Source organism: Dasypus novemcinctus, chromosome 14 (assembly GCF_030445035.2).
Source record: "Dasypus novemcinctus isolate mDasNov1 chromosome 14, mDasNov1.1.hap2, whole genome shotgun sequence".
NCBI classification, from domain to species: Eukaryota; Metazoa; Chordata; class Mammalia; order Cingulata; family Dasypodidae; genus Dasypus; species Dasypus novemcinctus.
In genome coordinates, this window is record NC_080686.1 from 19,334,409 (window position 1) to 19,355,510 (window position 21,102).

Genomic DNA, 21,102 nt, shown 5'->3' on the forward strand with positions numbered 1-21,102 from the left:
GCAAAGAACTCTCATATCTCGTACCCCCAGATTCTCCATCTCTCTCTCTTTTTTCCCATTATCATTATTCGTTTTTTCTGATTCAAGTTAGAGCAAGTTTCAGGCACCTATCACCACTAAATAACTATTACTTTGTGGTTTGTGTATTTCCACAAAACGAGGCTATTCTCCTTCAGAACCACAATACAACTATTCAAATTAGGAAATCGAAGCTGCCATTGGATCCACTCTCCATTCAAATTTCTCTAATCATCCCAGCAATGAACAATGCCTTCCTTTCTGACCCAGGGTCAAATCCTGGATCATTTGTTGCTTCTATTTACCATATTTCTTCATCTCTTTAGTCTTTTCTAGGTTAAAGACTCCTCAGTCTTTCCTGGAGTTGCATGACCTTGACGGCTTGAAAAAGTAAAGCCCTTCCATTCTGAAGGATGGGTCTATCCGGTTTTTCTTCCTATCCACGCCTAGGCTATGCACTTTTTCTTCCTATCCACACCGAGACTATGCACTTCTTTTTGTATTTGAAATTTTTTTTTTTAATTAGAGAAGTTGTGAGCTTACAGAGCTATCATGCCTAATGTGCAGAATTCCCATATATTGCCCCTCCACCAACATCTTGCATTGTTGTGGGATATTTGTTACAGATTATGAGAGAACATCATCAAAATATAACTCCCGGGGAGCAGATGTATCTCAAGCAGTTGAGCTCCTGCTTCCCACGAGAGGTCCTGGGTTCTGCTCCGGTGCCTCCCTAAAAACAAACAAAAACAACCAACCAGGAAACAAGTGAAAAAAACAACTCAGGGGAGCTGATATGGCTCAGTGGTATGAGGTCCCAGGTTGAATCCCCAGCACTGGTACCTCAAAAAACAAAACAAAACTACTAACTATGGCCCATAGCTTATTTTTTTGGTATATTTTTCCCTTACGCTCCCCCTATTATTAACTCCGTGTATTAGTATTGTACATTTGTTATAGTTCACGAGAGAACACTGTTAACCACAGTCCATCTTAAACTACATGGTTCACTCTGTTACACAGTAACCATGTCTTGTGCCATCCATCCAAAGTGCGTGCTCATTGCCTCTGACCTTCATCACAGAGTTGCGCAGTCATTGCCTCAGTGAATTTTTGAATGTTCTCCTTAGTTCGAAGGAAAAAAAAATCCCATACTCCTTGTATTAGTCAGCCAAAGAGGTGCTGATGCAAAATACCAGAAATCTGTTGGCTTTTATAAAGGGTATTTATAAGGGTTAAAAGCTTGCAGTTACAAGGCCCAAGAGTCCAGTTCAAGGTACCATAAGAAGTACTTTCTCACCCAAGTCACTTGCCACGTGTTGAAGCAAGATGGCGGGCGATCTCTGTGAGGTCTCTCCTTCTTTCTTCCTCTTAATGCTCTGTGGACCCACCGTCTTCTGAGATCGGCTGTCAGCTGGTATAGAGCTCACCCCTCTTCCTGGGTCTGCAGGATCAAAGTTCTCTCCTTTTCCATGTCATGACAAAGTTCTCTTCTCTGGTATCTATGGAGATTTCTCTGTTCCCGTGCATATCTTCTGTACCTTCTTGAATGTGTGACGTTTTATATCAGCCCACCAAGAAAGCGGGCACTTAACCTGAATTACACCTTACTGAGGTGGTAGAATCAAAGCCCAAATCTTAATGTAATTTAGTAAAAAATGTCTCAGCTGAATCTAATACAATCAAAGGGGATCATACCCAGAGAAACAGACCAGTTTACAAGCATAATCCTTTTTTTTTGGAATTCATAAATAATATCAAACTGCTGTATCTCCATTGTTGGCCATTAGCATTTATATAGTACCTTCTTTGACATTGATGTATGAATATTACAGTAGTGCTGTCAACTATAGTCCATACGTTATATTAATTATATTTTAGCCTTGCATACCCATATTTTCACCACCTTGTAATAGTGATGTACATTTGTTTTTGTTCATAGAAGAACTGTTAACCACACTCATTATCTACCTCTGGGTTCTCTTTGTTATTCAGTCCCTAGATTATTCTCTAGCTTTCTTTCAATTGACATTCATATCCCTAGACTACCCTTTTCAGCCACAATCACATTTCTAAACCATTTGTGTTACCATCAATTCTATCCATGTCCACACTTTTACAGCCAAACCGATTTAAATTTCTCCATACAGTAAGGTCAATACTCCTTCTCAGCCCTCCTTCTATGTTCTAGTAAACTATACTCTAGATGTTAATTCTTTGTGTTTATTCTTCACTTAGCTCATATTAATGAGACCATACAATATTTGTCCTTTTATGTCTGTTTTTTTTCACTCAGCGTAATGTCCTCAAGGTTCATCCATGTTGCCATATGTGTCCCAATTTCATTTCTTCTTACCACAGCCTAGTATTCCATCATATGTATAAACCACATTTTGTTTATCCATTCATTGGTTGATGGACACATTTCCCTCTTTCCAGTTCTTCTGGATATATTCCTAGAAGAGGAATTGCTGGATTATATGGCCGTTCTATATTTAGATTACTGAGGAACTGCCAAATTGTATTCCACTGAGGCTGCACCATTTTACATTCCCACCAAAAGGGAAGGAGTGTTCCTATTTCTCCACATCCTCTCCAGCACTAATTGTTTTCTGATTTTTAAAATAATGGCTATTCTATGTGGTATGAAATGATATCTCATTGTAGATTTGATTTGCATTTCCCTAATAATTAGTGATATTGAATACTTTTTCTTGTGCCTTTTCACCATTCGTGTTTGGGAAAAATGTCCATATAAGTCTTTTACCCATTTTTAAATTGGATTGCTTGCCTTTTTATTGTTGAGTTGTATGATCTCTTTAAATAGCTTGGAAATCAAACCCTTATCAGAAATGTGGTTTCCAAATAGTTTCTCCCATTGGGTAGGCTGCCCCTTTCACCTTCTTGACAAAGTCCTTTGAAGCACAAAAGCATTTAAGTTTGAGGAGATCCCATGATCGATTTTTTTCTCTTTGGTTTAGGCCATGCATTTTTTAAACTTTTTAAATGAAATTTTATTAAAGTATATTATTTATACATAAACATACATAAAATTGGTGTACACCAAAATTTATAATTCATAAACACTTTAAACATGGACCAAACGGAACTCATCAGCTTCCTCCTCTCACCCTCCTCAAAATCTCCCCAAAGAGCAAACTACTCTTCCACCGTATTTCCTATAAGGGTGCGTAGCACCACTGTCCCTAGGGTTGTTCAGGCCAGGAACCTTGTATGAACCTTCACTCTTCTCCCTCTTTTGCTTAGCTAATCAGTCTTTTCCATTTCTACTTTCCAAATACCTCTTTTTATTATTTTTTTAAAGCAGCTTAGATTACTTAACTGTTACATAAAAAATATAGGGGATTCCCATATTTCCCAACCCTCCCCCACATTTTCTCACATTAACAACAACCTTCATTAATGTGGTACATTTGTTATAATTGATGAACGCATGTTGAAACATTGCTACTGAGGGCTAGAGTTTACATTATAGTTTGCACTCTGCCCCACATAACTTTATAGGATATGACAAAATGTATAATGGCCTGTATCCATCATTGCAATGTCATACAGGACAATTTCAGTATCCCTAAAATGCTCCCATGTTATACCTATTCTTTCTTCTCCTATCCTCAGAACCTCTGGTGGCCACTGCCTTTATATTAATAATAAAATTTCTTTCATTGCTAGAATAATAATAAGTCTATTTTAGTCTATTGTTTATCCCCCTATCTTGAGGATTTGGGGATGTTGATGCCCGCTCTGCTTTTGATTGAGAGGGGGCGTCAATCTCCTGGGATAGATGGATGGAACTGTCTTGCTTGTAGTTGTAGATACTCTCTGTTTTTTGTGATGGGCGTTCTTCATCACCATCTCCTTATTAGCTGTTCTGGTTGAGTCCAGTGAAGTACGGAGTAGGTGTTGCAACTCTGCTGAGATTTAGGACTCAACTGGCACATGAACAGACCAAAGATTTAAGTCTCTAGGATTTATATTTAACAAGTATACTGCTAATTATTGGTGCAAGTAAAAGGGGCAGAAGAGGCACATGTAGGAAAACTATAAATGAGTCTAACTCTGTTACACTGGGGAGCATAACTCCAAAGTAAGGCCTACAGACAGGGTGCTAAATTCCTGAGCTTGTCTTCCCTTCTTGTAATGTCTGGATGTCTCTAGAGCACTCAGGAGCCTTGCTATCTGAGGCAATTTTTTACCGTGACAGTCAATGAGATCCTGCTGAGATGTGCTTAAGTGTAACCTCTGGAAAGACCTTCCAACTTGTTGTAGAAGTCGAGAGAGGTTCAATTATTTGCGTATAGAAAGGTCAGGATTCAGAAATAATTTTGGAAAGGAAAGAAAAGACTTATTTATGATTGTCTGGGCTCGGAGCTTCTCATTCAAAATCCGAGCCCCGAACAAGATTTTTGAGTTCTTTTTATACAGAGGAAGGGCCAAATGGTCCTTTGTTTCAGTGCTCAATAGGCTTGAATTAGCATATATCTTCCACATCCTAGGTGAGCTTTTAGTATGGACTTCATACATTCTAGATAAACTTTTAGCACATTTGGTTTGCATTTTCCCTGAATATTTAAAGTTTATTGAGTTTGCATTGCTAAACTGTTTTTCTGGGACTGGAGTTGTTGTCATGGTTACCAAGAGCAAGGCTGCTGTTCTCACTGTCCCAAACACACAGCTCAGGACACATACAGCTCAGGTTATCTACGAAGAGATGAACAGCTGCCCCACCTATAGCCTACATCAAATTCACTTTGGAATCTTTTAGGTGACTGGTTTTCCTCAGTCTAGTGTTCAATGCTAAAATTTAATTGTAAATATTCATACTAACTTTGGTTTTATATATATATCTATATATATCAACTAGCTCTGCAACTTTAAAATAAATGGCTCAGAATCCATTACTAGTGCAATAGTAATAAGCAATCATAACACTCTGATTTTGGCATCTAATATTCCACTGAAAGTGTAGTCGCTGAGAAGTCAGGTGTAGGCGGTATGGAAGTTCAGGACACGAGAACTCTGAGAAGGAAGATGGTGTATTTCGATCGGCTGGACTCGGCAGACTCCTGTCCTAATAAAAACCGAGCCCCAGATAGAATTTTTGGGTCCCTTTTATACAGAGGAAATAAGAGTGGGGAGTCAAACGGTCCCTGTATGCAAAAGGACTTTTTGTTAGTTTCTTCAAGTGTTTTATCTGAGTATTAGATAGGTTGTTTCCTCCAGGTAAGCTTGATTTAACCCATGTGCCCCGCCTTCCAGGTAAGCTTTCAGCACGAACACCCCACATTCCAGGTGGGCTTGGCACATTTGGCTGGCATCCTCCCTGAATATCCAAAGCCTAAAGAGTTTATACTTCTCAATTGGCTTTCTAGGCATATTTGGATATAAAATAAGTTTGAATTTATGCACAGGCTGTATTAAAAGGAACCAGAATTCCTTGAAGAAGTGGATAATTCCAGTCCTTACCTATGGAGGGAGGCCTCTCTGAGTCAGGAAATGCCTGCAGCCACTCATTCCATGACAGATATTGCTGTGGTGATGCCACCATATGGTCTAGAATCCTTGTCCACACTTTCTAAAATTAATCATGTTTGACAAATGAGGTGAAATCTCTAGGCCACCCTATACCTGAACTGCACTCTACTTGATGTTGGTGTTTCCAATCTTCATCCAACTGGATCTGGCCCAAGACAAGGCAGAGATTGCTGAGACCCCTATCACAAGTTCCAGATGACAGGACATGACCTATCTTCCTTTTGGCAGTTGCAACATCTCCTGGCTATATTCAGTGCTCAGAACATATTTACTGAATAAATTAAATAACAGTCCCCATGAAGTGAAGTTTGGCAGTCTGAAAATGGAACTGCTAAGATATTTGGATTCTGGTCAGCATGTCTCATTTGAAGATGTGGGTACCAAGAAGGTCTCAATGAAGACCAGTGGGGTCCTTGATGTTCATTGGCACTGAGGTAGACCCAGTTGAAAAGTCAACAGACCTCTCTGACACAAGTTAGTGCTTGCAATTGCTCTCCCAGGTGTTGAGACAGAGACAGGGAGGTATGAGGTAGTACCTAACCCAGTGGTGCTCAGAGTGTGGTCCCTGGGCCAATAGCATCAGCCTCTGCTGGGAATCTTTAGAAATGCAAGTGCTCAGGCCCCATCCCACACTTAATGCATCAGAAACTGTGGAATGGGGTCCAACAGTGAGGGGCTTGGAAGGGCTTCCAGGTGATTCTGACATGCTCAAATCTGATAACTACTGGGCTTGTATATAAAGGGACCTGAGGAAACCAGTGAGGCATAGAGAGAGAAAGGCATCTGACCAGCATCAGAAAGTAAGACTGCAGTGGTAAGTCTTAAGTCTCCAGACTGAGCCTCAAAAGAGGGATTCCAAACCTGGAGAGGACTGGAGAGAGCAAAGGCTGTGGATATGGCTTTCTGTGGAGCAACTGGGATTCAGGTGGAAGGGAAAGGATAAACAAGGATCTGATCCAAAGCTGTCATATGGAGTCTTGTTTACAATAAAAGCAAGTCATATGCCCAGCAAGTGGATCTGAAGAGTAACATCACAGTGGGACTAGCTCAAAGTGTGATGCATCATAACTCCACCTGAATGACTTAGCATTTACACTTAAGGAAGGGGCAATAGGCAAAATTCTAAGAAGTCCCCCAAGAAAGATTCCTCACACCTGTGATATGCACACTTCCCAATTATTTCAATCAAACATTAATCTAGACACTGCTGTGAAAGGGAGATTATCCTCAGTGGACCATACCTGACCAGGTGAGCCCTTAAAAGGGACTGGACTCTTCCTAGAAAAAGAGATTTGAAGGGTGAGAGAGATTCAGCATAAGAGAGGTTCTCCATTCTTGGAGCTGAAGATGCAGGAGACCAGATAGCAAGGAATGAATGTGCTCCTAGGAGCTGGGGCTCCTGGCTGACAGCTAGTAAGAGACCAGGGACCTCAGTCCTACAACCAACTGTTTCCTGCTGTGTATGAGTTGGAGAATACAGCCCACTGGAAACCTTAATTTTTGCCCTGTGAGACCCTGAGGAGAGTACCCAGTCATGTTGTGCCTGAACATCTGACCCAGGGAAAGGTGAGGTAACAAATGGGTATTGTTGGAAGCTGCTAGATTTCTGTTCTTTTGTTACACAGTGTAAATAACCAATACAGAAGAGATTCATTCCGGAGACTAAAGTGAGAACACATTTGCTGTCTGAGATGAAGAATCCTAAGTTTTAAGGAGAACATGTCCACACAGTTATTGTACATCTTGTCTGCCTCATCCTTGACTTAAGTCTTGCTTAAGTCTTCTTGATAAGAACTGATGATGCTGAGGTTCCATCCTCAGTCAGAACCAGTGGCCAGCCGAAGCAGATGGAACAGGTGGCTGCAAGAGTAGAAGCAAAGGGTAGATGTAAGGGACATTATGGAGGAAGGTTGCCACTCAAGTTAAATGTTTTCATCTGCCATTAAGGATTTGCTGTGTCATTTCATTAGCACCAACTTTTATGGATTTCTTTTCTGTGCCTCAAATCCTGTGCCATAGTCTGGATAATTCACTCACTGTTCAAGGAGTAAATTTTGTACATTCCCAACTCTGAACCTTGCTAGTACTTCTCCCATACATAACCCAATTGACATTTCAGGCACAAAGAGTGACATGGAGCACCTCCATTTTCAAGCCTGGTAGGTATTATGAAGTGGAGAAATGTCACATAAGACTTTCCAAATCTGTGGCTTTAAGAAAATGGTATTTATCGAATCAACAGTTTTAATGCAGAAAACACACTGCAGTATAATTTTGATCATGACAAAGCCACTGGATTTATAAAAAGAACTAATTCATAATTCATCCAGGTGCTGTCTTCTAAAGAGCATAATCTACTCTCAGAACTTTAGCTAGACATCTATGCTTGAATATACGTGAGAGTCTCCCCTTTTTGATGTGGGACCCAGGCCAAATCTCCCGCTGAACCCCTTCTTCTGGCCTCCCCCCACACACCACATTCCGGGCTGGATGGGTCCTCTTTCCTGCCACAGCTCAGATCCCATCCCCTCCGTTTCACCTCACAGTGATCCTCTATTTTCTGAATTATTGCTTAACCTGTTCATTTGTTCTTTATATTGATTCCTAAGTCTAAATACAAATGTACACTGTTCTCCCAAGTAATTTGTAAGCCATTCATTTATTCGACAAGTATTTTTAAAATACCTGTTTTGTGAGATCTGGGTGCTAGGCTCCAAAGATATAGCTGAGACAAAGCACAAAGAGTTCTTTTACTTTTAGAAGTTGATTAGAAGACTAATAAAAAGCAACTAACTGAGAAAAAATACTCAATTTCGATTACATGTGATGGAAGAAAAAAATGCAGTGTACTCAGATAATCTAAAACAGACCTCACCTAGCCTAGTATTTTCTGGAGTACTTACCTTGATTTATGTACTTTGTTACCATATAACATTTTTCAGTAGGTATGCAAAAATTATTTATTAATAGGCAAATCAGGATTTCCATTACCTAATAAAGCACGGAAGACAAAATTCGTGAGTTCAAGAGGGGGAATATAAGCAACAGATTTAAAGATAAACACTTTTCTTGAAAAGTTTTTATTCTAGCAATATATATATATACACCCTAAAATCCTCCCTTTAATCATATTCAGATATGTAATTCAGTGCTGTAAGTTATGTTCAAAATAAACACTTTGATAGTTTTTTTTAAGAAAAACCTTTAAGAAAAGTATAGTATGTATATGCTTTTCGTTTACCTTTTGGATTTTTCAGAGACATGTTCCATAATTTTGAAATAGAATTGTAAGGCAATAATGGATATTGTGACATTATCTGGTGGTCTATTGCCAGAAATTTGGTATACCACACTAAAGTTCAAGAGTCAGATAATACCAAATAATTTGTTAATAAGATTGTGAATAAGACTCGATAAAACAATGTCTGGGGTTGTTACACAAGTAGTTACACAAGTTATTTTAGTAGTTTACACAAATTATTTAGTAGTTACACAAGTTATTTTTCTAATTTTTACAACATAATAGTTAAAATGTTCACTGTTACAAATGTATTTTGCCTGAACTAAGACTAAACTAATGGTGGTAGAAAAAACTAAATAAAAGTCATTTTCAAAAAATATATTTTTAGTTGGCAATAGGAATGTAAATCTGACTTATGTTAATTAAAATTTTTAGAGGAATTTCCCCTGATTATTAAGCTTTGTATTTATACCATCCTATTTTATGCAAGACAAGACATGCAACCAGCCCAGGCCATAAGAGTTGTGACCTAAAATAAAGACCTCAGTTGCATTTATAGTCCAATAGGATTTTAATTGCTATACCTTCCCTCCTGTCTTAGTTTCCTAGGGCTTCCATACAAATTACCACAAACTAGGTAGCTCAAAACAATGGAAATTGGGGAGCGGATGTGGCTCAAGCAGTTGAGCACCCACCTCCCACATGGGAGGTGTCAGGTCCAGTTCACGGTGTCTCCTGAAAAAACAAAAACAAATTAACAAGCAAAACAAATGATAAAAACAACTCAGGGAAGCTGATGTGACTCAGTAGTTGAGCAACTTTCCATATACGAAGTCCCAGGTTCAATCCTGAGCCCCTAGTATCTCAACAACAAAAAATACAAACAAACACAAAAAGTGGAAATTTACTCTTTCACAGTTCTGAAGTGCAAAAGTCCCTAATCAAGGTGTCTGTAAGGTGAGTTGGTTCTTTCTGGAGACTCTGAGGATCCATCCCAAGACTTCTTCCTAGCTCCAGCAATCCTTGGCATCACTTGTTTGTACACGTATCACTCCAATCTCTGCCTCTGTTACTTCAACTGCTTCTCATTGCGTCTGTGTCCTCTCCTTTCTAGTAAGGACACTGGTCATTGGATTTAGCGCTGACCCTAACTCATGATGATCTCATCCATAGACCCTGACCTTAACGACTTCTGCAAAGGCCCTATTTCCCAATAAGATCATATTCACAGGTACCAGAGGTTAGAACGTAGATACATGTTTTGAGGGGACATTATTCTACCAACTACACTTCCCTAATTGATAAATAAGGAACCTGCAGCTTGGAGAGAGGTAAATGGTCATATGTAAGTTACACAGGTGACCCAAAGCTTGATTCTCTTCTTTACTCATAGGCTATCACACCACATCTAAAAAAAATTACACAGTTAAATATATATATATTGTGTGTATATATATATTTATACACACACACACATTTAAAACCACATACATAGGCACAAATAACTCTGAGAGAGCAAAATCCATTTAAGAGGGACAGGGGTCAAGGAATATAATATTTGATAGCAGTTCAGATCTGTTGCATTCCAAGTGTTTAAGGGCACTAGAAAGTTAGGATTTATGAAAATAACCACTAAAATTATTCTGTGCTTTATATTCAGAATGTATGGTCTCTTTCCTGGAATTAAGTATTCCTGCATGGGAGCAGAGCATAAAGTTGTTACAGTATAATTTGTTGTGCTTGAAGAACCAAAGGATAGACCCAGAGTGGGATTTCTGATGAGTAGCCTTGCCTACTCTAATCACAGTGTACTTGGAAATGGTCACAATACTGCTTGTCTGAGGAATTGTACATTCCTCTGAGTACACAGTGATCTCGTCAATCTGTTATTTCAGTTTTCCTAGCTAGCTTGGCCAAACTGTTAGCAAAACTGTTGGCAAAACTGTTAACTATACTGAATAACCCCATGTGATGGCAGGTGCTAGCCTCATCACGGACAGTGCTTCTCTGCTGTCTTTTCTCCCCTTCCAGTCTTAAGCATTTCTGTTTTCTCATCATTGCACATTGGATACAACACCCATATGGCCTAGGTCCCAACAGGAAACACACAAACTGGGATAATTTTAGTGGCGTATAATGAAAAGTCTGTTTGCAGAGGTATGGGCAGGGTATGGAAAAATCTAGCAGCTAGGAACAGCAGGCTCCTTTGCCACCTCTAAACCTAGAAGAACAGAGGCAGGGAGTATTACCACCACTGAAGGCAAGAGGCAATGTAGAAAGCAACAGCTTCTAGAATCTGAGACCTCTAGTTCAGGGCTTTGGTTTGCCGGTTGCTACCTTGCAGAGAAAAAGCTGTAGGAATAAATAATCTCTTCACCGGCTCTTGATCTCCCGGTGATTTCACTTGGTGGGACCCAAGTGGAAACCAGAGAGCAGTGGATGTATGTAATCCAGCTAAGTGTAATCCACAAAGTGGCACAAGAAAACTTTTAGAGGTATAGTTAAATTTATTATTTTGATGGTGGTGATAGTTTCACAGGTGTATACATAAGCTGAAACGTTGAAATTTTCACCTTAAACATGTGCAGTTTATTGCACATCAATTATACATCAATAAAGCAGTAACTCAATAAAGGAATCAAATAGCTTGCTTTCCTTTTTTTCTATTCTTGAAAATAGTTTTGAATCTAACTCTTTTTATGCCCAGAGTTTTCTGCCTTTTCTCTTCATTGTTATTTGCTAATTTTAATTTCATTTAAAAATACACAAAATTTGCTTTTTGGTAACAGTTAGTGCTAAAATGCTTCCAAAGGAGGACATTGATAAGTTTCAAAAGATTTTCCATGTAAATTACTTAACTTTTTTGCTTACCTGTTTCTGGATATATCTTATTTCTTTCCTCTCACCCTTTCCTTCTCCTTTCACTATTATTCCTGATGAAATATGTATATCCTTTAATATATCTTTTAGAAAGAATGATGGAGGTTCTTAATGTTTTAATTTTTCAAAAAGTCTCCATTTTACACTCAAGCTTAAAGGATTTTGGCTTGAATCTTCCCTCTCCCCACCCACCATAGACCTTAGTTTTTAAAAAGTATTATTGAATTTCTTCTAGCATATCTCATGATTGATAGAAAACCTTCTGTTTGTCTATTACTCCTTTAGAAGTGATTTTTCTCTAATCTCTGGTAGTTTTTTTTTTTTATTTTAGATATACTCTTTACTGATGATGTTATAAGTTTCAGCATTCTTTTGGCTAGATAAGGATTTATTTTTATGTAACCTGCCTGGTACTCTCTTCGTGTTTTCCATCTTTGGTTAATGTCCTTTCTTCAGTCCCATAAGATTTCTTCAGCCACTATTTTTCTTAAAATAGAAGCTTTATTGGGATAAAATTCACATACTGTGGAATTAATGAGTACCATTTAATGGTTTTTAGTATATTCACCATGTTGTGCAACCATTGCCACTTACATAATTTCAGAGTATTTTTATCACTCCAAAAAGAACCCTCCTAACCATTAGCATTCACACTCTTTTCTCTCCTTCCCTTGGTTTTAGAAACAGTCAGTGCTAAATAACATTAATGCTTCCAGCCAAATCTACTTTCCATCTCTATGGGTTCACCTACTCTGGGCTTTTCATATAAATTGACTCATACACCATATGATCTTTTATGTCTGATTTCTTTCACGTAGCATAAAGTTTTCAAGGTTCACCCATGTTATAGCATGTATCAGTACTTTATTTCATTCTATGGGTAATATTCCATTGTGTGGCTATACTACATTTTGTTTATCCATTCATCAGTTGATAGACATTTGGGTTATTTACTTTTTTGGCTGTTATGAACAAAATTGCTATAAGCATTTGTGTACAAATTTTTGCACAGACGTAATATTTTCAGTTCTCTTGGATATATATCTAGGAGTGGAAATGCTGAGTCATATGGTTATTTTATATTTAAACTACTGGAGGAACTTCCAAACTATTTTCCAGCCATGTATGAGCACTCCGATTTCTTCACATTCTTGCCAACACTTGCTGTTGTCCATCTTTCCAAGTATGGCTATCCTAGTTGGTGTTAGTGTCACTATTTTTTCTCTATTGCTTTTGGAACTTCTAGAAGGTATTTATGGAAGCCATTCAATCTATTCTTGTCAATTTATTTTTCTTTTTAAAGTATCTTTTTTCTTTTGTTGTGGGTGAATTCCTTGTCATTGGCTTTTCTGTTAAGTAATGCTACCTTTCACAGTGTCTAGTCTAGAATTTAGACTTTTTTATAATTTAGATTTTTCCAGTAACTATATATCATATTTATTACTAATGCATTTTAATTTTGTGATTTCTTGCTACTTTGTATGTATGGCCTTCCTGTCTTTAACTCTGAAAATCTTGAAATACTTGTTTAAATTTTTTTTCAAATTGCTTTAATATTTGCACCTCATCAGAAATGACATCATTACTATTGTATTTGTTGACTGTTTTTCTTATTATATTCTTTATGCATATTAGCATTTCATAGCACTACACATATTAAATTGAGGTATTGGTTTTTCATTCTTGCTCTTCTTACTCTTATTTTTCTAGCAGTTTTGCAGTTTGGGTTCAGAAGTAGAATTTACATGGGTAGTTTGGGGTCACTTTCCCACAATGATGTTAATAATATTGCAAATCTAGTCCCTAACCCTGAGGTGCCTGTGCCCAGATCCTGGTTCTTAAACTGCACTTGCTTCTGCCTACCACCCCATTGTCCTGGTTGGAAGCTTGACTTTTTACAGCCTCCTTCAATGGATAGCAGAGACCTGCTCTTATCTAAGGTGAGGTCACTACAAGTGACCCTGGCTCTGGTACCTTGCCACTTGGTCCAGTTATTATGAAGAAGTAAAAGTAGAAGGCTACCTCTGCCTGACTCTAGACTCGGAGCCCAGGAACTCAAATTTACAGCTTCTGCTCACGGCTGTGTGTTTCTATTCTGCTTTTTTAAAAAAAGTCCAGATATAAGTTCTTCTTTTTCTGAGTATAATTAGGTTATTAAAATTAAAATAATTTACGTATTTGTACTAAGAGTTTGTTTGGGAGCCTGAACTCACAGTGATATTTATGGAATGCCTGTGGCAGGCAAATCCTTTCCTGGAGTTAACTGTCCACTTGCTGAGATGGACATTAATCACACAAAAGAACAAATAGTTATAAATGAAACAAGTGCTGTGAAGGAAAAAACCCAACCAACCAATCAAACAAAAAGAATGTCCAAGGACAGCTATAATACAGGAACCTGACTAGAAGGGGACACCAAGCTGGAAAGAATGCAGAAGTGGGTCCTTGGAAGTGTCTAATAATAGGATAAATCAGTAACTATTTTTCTAGTGCAATCAGTTGATAGTACTTGACTAATTTGAAGTGAAATATTATGTTACAGTATTTTAAAAATTCAGATCAAATTCTACAAAGGATTTTTCCTTGATAAACTACCTATTAGGATCCTATAACAGCAAGGAGTCAGTCATTTAAAATTCAGTTTTTGTTTCATTTGTAGACTTTTAGGCATAGGAAATGCTTAACTTAACCCCTCTTCCTGTGTTCCTTCAAGGGGGGCTTATCGACTTTAATTTAGACAACTCTAATCATATCACACCATTTTGGTCTTATCCTGTTTTCAAGGCTCAGTATTTTCCTGTCCAAAGTCTCTATGCATTCCATTTCCTACAGCAGCCATTACCAGACCATACTGCAGTTGGGGAACTAGTGGTTAACAGCTTGGTTTAGGAAATTATTTATTTCCAAGAAGTTTCTGTGTGATGTATTTCAACTCTCAAATTCTGATTTTTGTTTTATTGTACAAAGGATGACTTACTACCATCAGGAGACATTTAGACTTGTTTCTTACTTGGAGTAACTTTCCACATAGAATACAATTTATGTGATCCCTGGAGTTATAAGAAAGCTGCATTCCAAAGGTTTTTCAAGAGAATTGTAATTTGATGAACTACATGTACAGCTGAAGATACACAGTGATGAAAACATTGAATTTCTTAATTACATAATCCAATTTATACAGAAAAAAGAGTTATTTGGTATAATACATTTAAAAGTACCCATAAATCAATAAGAAGAAGATAAATAACCAAACAATGAAATGAACAAATAATCAAATAAGCAAGAAATTCATGGGAAAATGTTCAGCAAGCGTATAATGAAGTTCAGACTCACTATTTTAAAGAGTTCTTTGTATACTTTGGAAACAGATCCTTTATCCTTTATCAGATATGTGTTTTGCAAGTATTTTCTCCCAGTCCGTGGCTTGTCTTTTTGTTTTCTACTCTGTGTCTTTCACAGAACAGAGGTTTTAAATTCTAATAAAGTTTAGATATTTTAGCACTGTTTTCTAAAACTTGTGAATTTTCTAAAATTGTATTTAAAAAGTCATTTTAAAAATTGTATTTAAAAAATCAAGGTCAACCTAGATTTTCTCCTATGTTGCTTCTAAAAGTTTTATAGTTTTGTGTTTTATGTTAGAATCTGTGATCTATTTTGAGTTAATTTTTGTGGAAGGTGTAAGGTCTGTGTCTAGATTCTTCTGTTTTGTTTTGTTTGTGGATATCCAGTTGTTCAAAGCACCATTCATTGAAAAGACTGTCCTTTCTCCATTGAATTGCCTTTGCTACTTTGTCAAAGATCAATACACTGTATTTGTGTGGGTCTATTTCTGGTCTCTCTATCCTGCTCCTTTGATCTATTTGTCCTTTCTTTGACCAATACCACCCTGCTTTGATCACTGTAGCTTTACAATAAGTCTAAAACTCTGGAGGACTTTGTTCTTCTTTGGTTTAGTGTTGACTCTTTTAAGTCTTTTGCCTGTATTTGCATTTAAACTTTAGAGTCAGTTTGTTAATATCCACAAAATAACTTGCTGGGATTTTGATGGGGATTACATTGAAGCTATATATTAAGTTAGGAAGAATTGACATCTTAATCATATTGAGTCTTCCTACCCATGACCATGGAATATCTCACCATTCATTTAGACCTTCTTTGATTTCATTCATCAGAGTTATGTGGTTTTCCTCATATAGATCTTGTACATATTTTGCTAGATTTCTACTTAAGTATTTCATTTTTTGGTACTACTGTAAATGGGGTTCAGACACACTAGTAAACAAAGACTTGACACAAGCTGACACAAGATACTATTTTTACCCATCATCAGGCAAAATAAATGATTGAAATGATTTAATACTGGAAAAAGAACACATTGTTATAGATGGGAATATAAATTGGTAGATATTTTTGGAAGCTACATGCAATAACTATAAAATTTTAAATATGTATGTCCTTTGATCCAGCAATTCAACTTTTAGGAGTTAATCCTATGAAATACATGCAATATACCCCACCATGCTTACATACGTACACACACTCACACACATGCACATATGACTTTGATATGTACTAGGATCTATACTGCATATATATTTGAAAGGATGTTTACTGCACCATTGTTTGCAATTGTGAGCAATGAAATACTAGTGGAATTGTTAAAAAAACCACACATCTGTATTAGGCAATATTGTGTAGTAGTTTAAAGGGCAACAGGTAGACCTACATGTTAACATAGAAATATTGTTCAGATATACTATGATATGAAAAATGTACAGAGTTACTTAAGTCATGTTAAAAACAAAAATAAAACTGTCTTTCTATGCATGCATATGTATGTATTCCTTAATTAAAAAGTATTCAGGACAAACATCAAACTGTTAACAGTAGTTACGTCTGTGGAAGTTAGGCGAGATGACAGAGGAATGTCACCATTAACAACATATAATTCTGTATTTTTAAAATTTTCTTACAAACACACCACTGACAATTATTTGAAATTATCTTATTTGTTTATTGTTTATTGTCTCACTCTACATATTAAATATATGTTTTGAGAAAGCAGAGAATTTAGGTTACCTTTCATTCTGAAAATGACCTGTAGTACATGCTTAAGGAATAACTTGGTTAATTAAAAGGAGAGAGAAAAAAGAGACTGACTGGGCAAATGCGTTATTGCAACTCCAAATTCACCTGTGGTCCTGCCCTATCGGCCCTCTTTAACAAGAGCCTAATCTCAATGTCAGCTTCTCGTTTTTTGACCTCCTCAGGGCCCCTGCCCTCCTCCTGGTCACTCTTCTATCTGTAGATGATCTGACTTTTGCTTGATGGATAAATTGAAGGAGGAATTCTGGGAAGTTGACTCTTTCAGTTCATGCTTGCAACTTCCTCCATTCCTTCTCCCTTCCAATTTCCTTTCTCAGTGGCAAAGATGATGACAGGCAAGTGGGCAGAGAGGGGAGGGTTTGCAGGAAGCTGAAGGAAGAAGGTGCCTCACTGCAAGGCCTGGGATGAAGTGACTCAGCCATCAAAATCCATGAGTCCTTCAGTCAACATCAGTCCCATTCCTCACGTTGCTGAAGATGTTCCTGGAAGGACCAGCTCAGTGATCCTGCAGGGAGACCTGGTAGATGGGAAGGTACCCAGCTGCAGAGGGCTGCTCCCATACAAATGTTCTAAGGAAAAGAAGGTGGGAGAAACAAAGGAAACTACATCCAGTATTTTGCTAGGCAATGAGTGAGTGGTCAGCATTGGGAGTCCAGCAAGGATTATGGACAAGTTTGTGTAGGTTGTTAATATGAAGGTCAAATAAACTCTCAGAGTATTCAATAGTTTAAAAAGCTCATGGATTTCATGTGTACAAAACCATTCACTGTAGAGCAGAAAATAGTTCAGATGAGTAACCTGAAAAATTACATTTGAAAGGCAAACAAGAGGACACCTAAATGGTCAATACATATATAAAGTGATGCTTCAGGTAATTAGCAATCAGGGAACAGTAAATTAACACAAAATGGTCAAAACTGAAAAAAGACTGACAATACAAAATATTGGTGAGTCATGTTTTTTAGAAATGGTTTATAAACTATGGTTGAGCATCAACATACCCCATGAACCAGCAGATCTATTCCCTGTGTCTGCCCAAGAAAAATATGTCCCCTGTGTGCTAAGAGACACGGTCAAAAATGTTTACAGCAGAAATAATTGCAATAGCCAAAAACTGGGTGCAAGCTGAGCATCCATCAATGATAGAATGGAAGTTGCACTACTTTATATAAGGGAGTACTATATGACAATTATTAATAAAATAATAAACTAGAGCCATATGCAACATCAGCATGAATCTCACAAACACGGTGTTGAGCCTGATTGCAAGATACACAAAACTAAAGACAGTTACCATTTTTGTGAACTTTAAAAACTGGAAAATTTATCTATGCCTGTAGAAGTCAGGAGAGTGGTTAGAGGAGAAGGGAAGAACTAGATATCTAGAGGAGGCATGAGTGGAGCTTCTGCAGTGCTGATACTGTTCTGTTTCTTAACTGCAATGATGGCTCCCTGAGCGTGACTGCTTCATAACAATTCAGTGAGATGTACACTTACGATCAAGGACTTCTCTGTGTGTGCGTTTGTGATGGGTTAATTCATGTGTCAAGTTGGCTAGGTGATGGGGTCCAGTTGTTTGGTCAGGAAAACCTTGGCCTGATGGTTACTGTGAGAGTATTTCATGATTGGATCTGTATCTATAATCACTTGATTGTATCTATGGCCGATTGCATCTACAATTAACAAATGAGATTGCCCTCAGCAATGAGAGGAGTCTCTTCACTATCCATTTGGAGGCCTTAAAAGCCAGTACTGAGGCTTTCAGAACATTCAGAAAGAATTTCTGCTTTTACTTTAGCCATCGAACTTTTTCTGGGAAATTCAACTCCACCTTCATCAGAATTTCAGCTTGTAGCCTCCTTTGTGGAACTGGACTTGCAAATCTTCAAAGAAACATGAGCAAATTTGTGTAATAAACCTCTCTCTATAAATCCTGCTGGTTCTGTTTCTCTGGAGAAGGCTGATAACACAGTGTTATACTTTATTAAAAAGTTAAGGGATGGAAAGGGGAAGCTGATGCTGAATGTATGTAAAATGTTTAATAAGGGGGTTTTTAAATGGTTAGAAGTGGTGGTAACATGTTATAGCGAGTATAATCAACACTGCTGACTTACAAATATTGTTGTGGCTAAAAGGAGTCGTCTAAGGAGGTTAACGTCAATTGAAAGAAAGCTAAAGGATGACTGAAGGACTGTATAACATAGTGATTTCAGTGGTAGATGAGGATTGTGGTTAATAGTACAAATACAAGAATGTTCCTTTATTACTAGGTGTTAAGAACACGGAGATACAAGGGATGTATAACTGATGTAGCATGTAGATTATTGTTAACAGGATTATTGTATTATTTTTACAGCAATGGCAAAGAAGGTGCTACATCAATGCTAAGGGCCAATAATGGGGGGTGGTTCAAGGAGGTATGGGATTTTTCTTTTTGGAATGATGAAAATGTTCTGAAATGGCCTGAGCTGATGAGCACAATTCTGTGATGGAACTGAGAGCCACCGAGTGTCCACTATGGATAGGTTGTGCAAAGCAGGAAACCTTTCAACACAGGGAACCCCGTGGTGAATGATGGGCTGTGGTTGACAGTACAAATATGCAAATGCTCTATCATGAACTATAACAAACATACAATACTAATCCATGTGTTAATAAATGGATGGTTTGTAGGAAAAATACATCAAATATAAGCTATGGACTACAGATAGCAGTAATATGACAATGTTCTTTCATTATTTGTGACAAATGTCTCATAACAATGTAAGGAGTTGGTGGTGGGGCGATGTATGGGAATTCTGTGTGGTATGCATGAGTATTTTGTTAACTCATAACTTCTCAAATAAAAAAGAAAAGTTAAGAGAAAAAGTGTAAGCACACGGCACTGATGAATGTCATTATGCTATTGTCAAGCCTCCTCTGTTGATGTGATTTTGCACATCATTCCCTGCAGAGAAACACATTTCTGGTCAATACTATAGTTCCATGCTTATTTTTTCATTTTCAAGGCAATGAGTGTGCATGCTAAGTGATTTCTGATGCAGGAATTGATAAGAAAACATATTCATTTCATCTCGATTACAAAATTCTTGGAGATTTTGTAACATTTTTGGGGGAACTTCTGATGTCTTGACTGACAAAATGATGAGAGAACCTTAATACATTCTCCACTCAGCAGAAAGAAGAGCAAGAAAATCTGCTCTGCGTGGTCGACAGTGAAGTTTAAGCATGCCAGCCTGCCTTGCCTCTCACTGCCCTCAGCCTCGAACCGGTTGCTGTCACAGATAGAATAAAGCCCAAAGCTCCATCCGTGGCCTGCACAAGGCCACATAGTTAATCTCTTTGCTGTTTCTTTGAAGAATCTCCAGCGTGTTCTCATTCCAGGGCATTGCCCTCCCTCAGTCTGGAATGTTCTTCCACTAGATATTCTCGAGCAGGCTTCATTCACGGGTTGAACATATCGATTAATTCACACTGTGTGCTTACAGGCATTTCAAGGAAAAACACTCACACACAGACCCATAAGCACGAGCGTTCAATGCCCCTAACCTGCTTCCCTCTTCATGTGAAAAGAAGCCTTTGGAGCTCAAGGCCTGGACTCTTCGTGCATTGTACTTTTGATTACACAGATTTTACCTGATTTTTGTAGAAAACTGAGAAAGTGAAGATGAGAGTGCAGGGGCTCTGTGAGTAGTTTCTCCCTCTCTGGATAGGAGAGAAAGCCCTCTGCCCTGGGCCTTATCAGTCTCTGTCCAGGCCTGAGGTTTGTAAAGAGAACCTCATCCTTAAAGGAACCAGGGTGAATGGGGCGGGTGGAGGAGAAACCCGGACAGAGCCTAACCCTAGAGGGGCTGGGATGCTGAGCAGGAATAGTAGCTAACACATGTGAAGTGCCGATGGCCGTGAAGCCCTGACTGCAGCACTTCGTACAGGGCAGCACGTTTACTTTTGACAACCTACTGACGTGCAGCTGAGGAGAGCACAGCAGTGAAAGCCTCGGTTCACACAGCTAGGAAACAGCAGAGCTGGGATTTCAAGTCAGCCAGGCTAGCCCCAGAGACTTACTCATTACTAACTCTGAGAAGGAACCAAGACAAGGATTCAGGCTTGCAGGTAGAATCGGAGGGGGCACCTGTTCACAGAAACGAGATCTAGAGGGAGCCCAATAACTAGGAAGAGGCACCTAATGGAGCAGTAGCGCCCTCTGCAAGTAATATGGATCTTCCTTCTTAAGAGTAGGAGATTTTTTTTCTTGGAAATCCTCAAGAGAATCTTCACCTAGTACTTTCTGTGTTCAAGGA